This window comes from Grammomys surdaster, unplaced genomic scaffold (assembly GCF_004785775.1).
Source record: "Grammomys surdaster isolate TR1022 unplaced genomic scaffold, NIH_TR_1.0 123815, whole genome shotgun sequence".
Taxonomy (NCBI): domain Eukaryota; kingdom Metazoa; phylum Chordata; class Mammalia; order Rodentia; family Muridae; genus Grammomys; species Grammomys surdaster.
This window is the reverse complement of record NW_021618971.1, coordinates 1-7083: the sequence shown is the minus strand read 5'-3', so window position 1 is coordinate 7083 and position 7083 is coordinate 1. Positions and strand designations below refer to the sequence as shown.

Sequence of the window (7083 nt, the reverse complement as noted above, 5' to 3'; positions counted from 1 at the left end):
GATTTAGTTTTAACAGGCCCCTCTACTGCTTCCTCTGCTTCTTGCCTTTATGCTCATGTTCCTTGTGGTGACTGCCATCAGAGAATCTTTTAGAGCCACGGTGCTGTTTTGCTTCTTCCAAAAACTTGTCCAGACCAAAAGGATCTTCCTCAAACTGAACTGGTCCTTCTCGGCCCCTCTGTCTACGGTCTGTACCAGAAAACTCCTTCTCAGGAACAAATCTGTTGGTCTTTATCCTGGTTTCGAGGTCATCACCATACATGTCCTTGTCCAGATTTGGACTGGGCTTGTAGATACTCTGAGCCATATCTTTGCCACCCCTCCAGGCCTCATCATAAACATTGTAAATGTCATCCTCTCCGCCCGCAAAGCCACTGCCCATACCCTGGGATTGGTTGAAGAGCCTTTGGTCATACTGATCGTCACTGGAAGTTCGAGGATTGGGCACACCAAGAGCAATGACTTCACTGATATCTCGATTTTCATCTCTCTGTAGTTTTGACCTACTCTTATCAGGAGCTGCCCTGGAAAGGTTCCGGTCTCGCTGCCTCTCTTTGCGCCTGTCATGACGGATTTCGTCTCTTTCACAGGCCTCTCCATCCTCTTCGTCCACATGGGTTTTGATCTCAGCTCTCCTTTCTCTGGCTTTCTGGGCCATTTCTCTAAGTTTCTCTTCATGTTTCTCCTTTTCTTTTTGAGCCATCTTTCTCTCTAGTTGGGCTCGCATTTCCACCGCTTCTCGAGCCTTCCGTTCAGCAATGTATAGCACTTCAGCCAGTTTGGCAAAGTTTTCATTGATTTGGACTGTCTGAAGTCCTCTTCCGTCAGCAGCCTCCCGTTTATCCAGTGGAATTGTGTACCCCTTCGAGTTCTTCCACTTGGATACACATGGCGGGATCTTCCACCTCTTCTGTTCTTCTACACTAATCTTCCGAGGAGGAGAGTGCATTACAGGTACGGGAGGAGATGGAGGCCTCGGGGGAATTTTCTTATTGATCCTGAATTTTGGAGGCTCCATTGGGTCCTTCTGCCTTTCAACAATCCGAATAACCCTCTGTTTAGCTCCCGAATTGAATGTTTTTCCTTGCTGGGATGGCGTGTACTGGACATACTGGGCAGGAGGCAGTTTCTCAGCTGCGTGAAGAACAGGCTTGGCCCCAACAATCTTCTTTGCTAGGATCTTCTCCAAGGCTGCTTTTGTCCTCTCTGTAATTTCTTTAATTGTCTCCTCATCCGGCCTTGGCAGTTCTGGGTCATCTGGATTCATAACCTCCTTTGGAACAAGGTCAGTATATTTGCTATAAATGACCTTGTCTTTGGAATGTCCTTGTCGAGCAATTGTGTCATATTTAATTTTCCCTTCCTGATCCAAATGAATGGGCAGAGCATTGGACACTTTTTTCTGCCGCCCCATATCCAGAGGATACTGGGCCACGTGGATTTCAGGGAAAGCACCTCCATCTCCAAAATCCTCCGGCAACCGTGGAATCCAGCCTTTCCTGTATCCATATGAGGGAGGCTCCCTTCCAGACAAATCCAGAGAGGTCTGCAGTGATCTCTGACATCTTGCCCTTTCTTCAGCTTCAAGTTGGTCCTGAGATAGCCGAGTAGGCGCAGGTAAAAAGCTGAGCATGCTCTTCTTCTGCATCTTCAAGAGCAAACCACACCTTCCGGAGGACAAGTCTTTCCCACAGTGAGGAACACAAGGGAAGAAACGTTTGCTCAGTGTACAGATGCCCTGACCAAACGACCCTCTGGGCTTTGCAGTTCTTTGAGCTGAAATTGTGGCAGCCACCGGTTTGTAGTTGAAATCAACCAACAAAGGTCAGCTGTGAATCGAAGTCCAAGAATCGGGTCCTTTCTCAGTCCCAAGAGGCTAGCAGTAGAAGGAGTTTCCAACAGATTTGCTAGCAAGTGGATGCAAGCACACAAAGAAGACTGAGTCTTCCTTCTTCCCAAGTCCTTATATAGGTCTCCAGGAGAAGGTGTGGCCCAGATTAAAGGTGTGAACCACCACACCTGGACCGGGTGACTTGCTTTGTCCTAGGCTGACCTTGAATTCAGAGATCTCCTTGCATCGGAATCCTGGGATTAAAAGCCTGTATTATCTTGACCGGGCCTAAGCTTTTCACAACCGCTATGCCTCAAGATCTCCCTGACAAGATCCAGGTCAGAAACTTGTATCTTCTGGCCTGAAGATTTGGATCACAGGAGAGCCTTCCAATTCTAGATTGCAGTTCATTCAAGATATAATCAGTTTGACTACAAGGAATATCCATTAAAATGTGGGAAATTGAAGATGCATAGACCAAAACCTGGGAAGTAGGATTGAAAGAACCGGATGGATACGTGTTCTTACAGTCAAGTCTCATTTTCTACAGAGACTTATCATTTGGGGTGTTCGTACCATGATCTTCTCTCAATGTGCTCAAAAGTGTTGTGGATAGCCCTGGGGCTGTTTGTATTTTGATGGTAATTCTGCTCTCCTGGGTGGGTATTCAGGCTTTTTTTTTTTTTTTTTCTCCAGACAAGGTTTCTCTGTGTAGCCCTGGCTGTCCTGGAACTCACTCTGTAGAGCAGGCTGGCCTCAAACTCAGAAATCGGCCTGCCTCTGCCTGCCAAGTGCTGGGATTAAAGGCATGCGCCACCACCGCCCGGCTGCCAGCTTATTTTTTTAATAGACTATCTTTTTCGAAAAAAGATCTTATTGACTTTCTTTGGTGTATATGAATGTTAGCCCACAGAAGCCAGAAGCAGGCACCAGATTCTCAAAGAACTGGAGTTACAGATGGTTGTGAGCTGCCATGTGGGCTGTTGGCAACTGAACCTGGGTCCTCTGCAAGAGCAGCCAGTGCTCTTAACTGATGAGCTGTCTCTCAAGCACCTACCTGAATATTCCAGTCAAGTTATTTTGTTTTCCTCTGGCATAAAGTAGTGCTGTAAACAATGCAATAATGTAACTTTCTCATGTAAGTCCCAAGGTCTTGTTAGATATCCAAAGGAATATAGGGTTGTTGTTTTTTTTTTTTTTCCTTCTTCTCCTGTTATTTAACAGGAATGTTGGGCTGGAGAGATGGCTCAACAGTTAAGAGCACTGACTGTTCTGCCAGAGGTCCTGAGTTCAATTCCCAGCAATGACAGGGTGGCTCACAACCATCGGTAACGGGATCCAATGCACTCTTCTAGTGTGTGTCTGAAGACAGCTGCAGTGTACTCATATAAATAAAAAGCAAATGTTTAAAAAACAATACAGGGATGTATCTGGGTGCGGAGCTATTCTCGGGTCCTGGTAAACCCTTTCGACATGCAAATTCAAGTATCTTTTAACTACAGTAGTATTTTCTTCAAAACCACTTTTATTATTTACCTTCTATCCTTGCCTCAATTTTTTCTTTTGAAAAGACTCTTCTCTTTTTTCCATGATATCATTACATTTGTTTCTTTATTTATTCATTTATTTATTCATTTACTGCGTGTCTAATCACGCATGCTTGCAAACACACAGGCATAGGCCACAGTGTGCACATGGCCACCAGAGGACACCTCCCAGTAGTCAGTCTCTTCCCTACTGTCATTCTCATGGCATTCTTTGCTATTTTCTATCCTTTTAAACGCTCTTAGTATAAAATAAATACTATTTAGAAGCAAAACTACAGAACCTTGCATCTCTCACCAAGCTTGAGAGATAAATCTATGGGCTCTTGAGGTGGTTGGGGACGCTAGTATCAAGCCAGAGGGAATACGGTGGAAAGGGAGAAAATCCTTTTCTAACAGATTCCTCAAGAAAGGTCCACAGAAGCACCGCCTTCTGAATTACTGGGATTAATACAAATCTTTATACTTGAAAGTCTATTTTTCTGGATTAAAAAAAAAAATCTTGCCTTTTTTTTTTTACCTTTTTTTGTTTTTATTTCAAACAAGCTGTACTAAGCAAGACCTCAGTTTCCCCATGGAACAGTAGAAGAGCACAACAGGGCAAATGCATCTGCTAGTACAGTTTCAGTGTGCGAACACTATCCCTCTCACCATTTGGAGAGATGTCATTCATAAAGTTTATTCATAAAGTTCTTACCAGAAAATTTTACCCCTGGATTACTGTCACATATGGAAAGTAGTCTCAGTTCTGTGTGGGGCAGAGTTTTCTGTAAGTGCTGCAAGATTGGAGAAGCAGAAACATAACCCATTCTTTATTTAAAACACACACACACACACCCTACTGTGATGTAGACTATTCAACCCTTCTATCTCATGGAATAAAATAAAGTGCTGGGATCACTGAGATTTGTCTTTTAACTTTAGTCTTTTTATTTACAGTCCAGTCTTTATTCCCCTCCAGGTCAAACCTCTGACAGTTCCTCATTCCATTCTTTTTCCCCCAGCTTCCAGAGGATGTCCCCACTCGCTGGGGTCTCAAGTGTCTCAAGTGTTAGGTGCATCTCCTCTCTGAGGCCAGACCACCCAGTCCTCTGCTGTATACGTCAGATTTAGTTTTAACAGGCCCCTCTACTGCTTCCTCTGCTTCTTGCCTTTATGCTCATGTTCCTTGTGGTGACTGCCATCAGAGAATCTTTTAGAGCCACGGTGCTGTTTTGCTTCTTCCAAAAACTTGTCCAGACCAAAAGGATCTTCCTCAAACTGAACTGGTCCTTCTCGGCCCCTCTGTCTACGGTCTGTACCAGAAAACTCCTTCTCAGGAACAAATCTGTTGGTCTTTATCCTGGTTTCGAGGTCATCACCATACATGTCCTTGTCCAGATTTGGACTGGGCTTGTAGATACTCTGAGCCATATCTTTGCCACCCCTCCAGGCCTCATCATAAACATTGTAAATGTCATCCTCTCCGCCCGCAAAGCCACTGCCCATACCCTGGGATTGGTTGAAGAGCCTTTGGTCATACTGATCGTCACTGGAAGTTCGAGGATTGGGCACACCAAGAGCAATGACTTCACTGATATCTCGATTTTCATCTCTCTGTAGTTTTGACCTACTCTTATCAGGAGCTGCCCTGGAAAGGTTCCGGTCTCGCTGCCTCTCTTTGCGCCTGTCATGACGGATTTCGTCTCTTTCACAGGCCTCTCCATCCTCTTCGTCCACATGGGTTTTGATCTCAGCTCTCCTTTCTCTGGCTTTCTGGGCCATTTCTCTAAGTTTCTCTTCATGTTTCTCCTTTTCTTTTTGAGCCATCTTTCTCTCTAGTTGGGCTCGCATTTCCACCGCTTCTCGAGCCTTCCGTTCAGCAATGTATAGCACTTCAGCCAGTTTGGCAAAGTTTTCATTGATTTGGACTGTCTGAAGTCCTCTTCCGTCAGCAGCCTCCCGTTTATCCAGTGGAATTGTGTACCCCTTCGAGTTCTTCCACTTGGATACACATGGCGGGATCTTCCACCTCTTCTGTTCTTCTACACTAATCTTCCGAGGAGGAGAGTGCATTACAGGTACGGGAGGAGATGGAGGCCTCGGGGGAATTTTCTTATTGATCCTGAATTTTGGAGGCTCCATTGGGTCCTTCTGCCTTTCAACAATCCGAATAACCCTCTGTTTAGCTCCCGAATTGAATGTTTTTCCTTGCTGGGATGGCGTGTACTGGACATACTGGGCAGGAGGCAGTTTCTCAGCTGCGTGAAGAACAGGCTTGGCCCCAACAATCTTCTTTGCTAGGATCTTCTCCAAGGCTGCTTTTGTCCTCTCTGTAATTTCTTTAATTGTCTCCTCATCCGGCCTTGGCAGTTCTGGGTCATCTGGATTCATAACCTCCTTTGGAACAAGGTCAGTATATTTGCTATAAATGACCTTGTCTTTGGAATGTCCTTGTCGAGCAATTGTGTCATATTTAATTTTCCCTTCCTGATCCAAATGAATGGGCAGAGCATTGGACACTTTTTTCTGCCGCCCCATATCCAGAGGATACTGGGCCACGTGGATTTCAGGGAAAGCACCTCCATCTCCAAAATCCTCCGGCAACCGTGGAATCCAGCCTTTCCTGTATCCATATGAGGGAGGCTCCCTTCCAGACAAATCCAGAGAGGTCTGCAGTGATCTCTGACATCTTGCCCTTTCTTCAGCTTCAAGTTGGTCCTGAGATAGCCGAGTAGGCGCAGGTAAAAAGCTGAGCATGCTCTTCTTCTGCATCTTCAAGAGCAAACCACACCTTCCGGAGGACAAGTCTTTCCCACAGTGAGGAACACAAGGGAAGAAACGTTTGCTCAGTGTACAGATGCCCTGACCAAACGACCCTCTGGGCTTTGCAGTTCTTTGAGCTGAAATTGTGGCAGCCACCGGTTTGTAGTTGAAATCAACCAACAAAGGTCAGCTGTGAATCGAAGTCCAAGAATCGGGTCCTTTCTCAGTCCCAAGAGGCTAGCAGTAGAAGGAGTTTCCAACAGATTTGCTAGCAAGTGGATGCAAGCACACAAAGAAGACTGAGTCTTCCTTCTTCCCAAGTCCTTATATAGGTCTCCAGGAGAAGGTGTGGCCCAGATTAAAGGTGTGAACCACCACACCTGGACCGGGTGACTTGCTTTGTCCTAGGCTGACCTTGAATTCAGAGATCTCCTTGCATCGGAATCCTGGGATTAAAAGCCTGTATTATCTTGACCGGGCCTAAGCTTTTCACAACCGCTATGCCTCAAGATCTCCCTGACAAGATCCAGGTCAGAAACTTGTATCTTCTGGCCTGAAGATTTGGATCACAGGAGAGCCTTCCAATTCTAGATTGCAGTTCATTCAAGATATAATCAGTTTGACTACAAGGAATATCCATTAAAATGTGGGAAATTGAAGATGCATAGACCAAAACCTGGGAAGTAGGATTGAAAGAACCGGATGGATACGTGTTCTTACAGTCAAGTCTCATTTTCTACAGAGACTTATCATTTGGGGTGTTCGTACCATGATCTTCTCTCAATGTGCTCAAAAGTGTTGTGGATAGCCCTGGGGCTGTTTGTATTTTGATGGTAATTCTGCTCTCCTGGGTGGGTATTCAGGCTTTTTTTTTTTTTTTTTCTCCAGACAAGGTTTCTCTGTGTAGCCCTGGCTGTCCTGGAACTCACTCTGTAGAGCAGGCTGGCCTCAAACTCAGAAATC

The 7083-nt window shown here is 45.4% G+C and overlaps 2 pseudogenes; both read right to left on the bottom strand.

Moving 5' to 3' along the window:
- Nucleotides 1–22: 22 nt before the first annotated feature.
- Nucleotides 23–1648, bottom strand: LOC114636383 (annotated as a pseudogene).
- A 2855-nt stretch (nucleotides 1649–4503) lies between these two features.
- Nucleotides 4504–6129, bottom strand: LOC114636382 (annotated as a pseudogene).
- Between the last annotated feature and the right edge of the window lie 954 nt (nucleotides 6130–7083).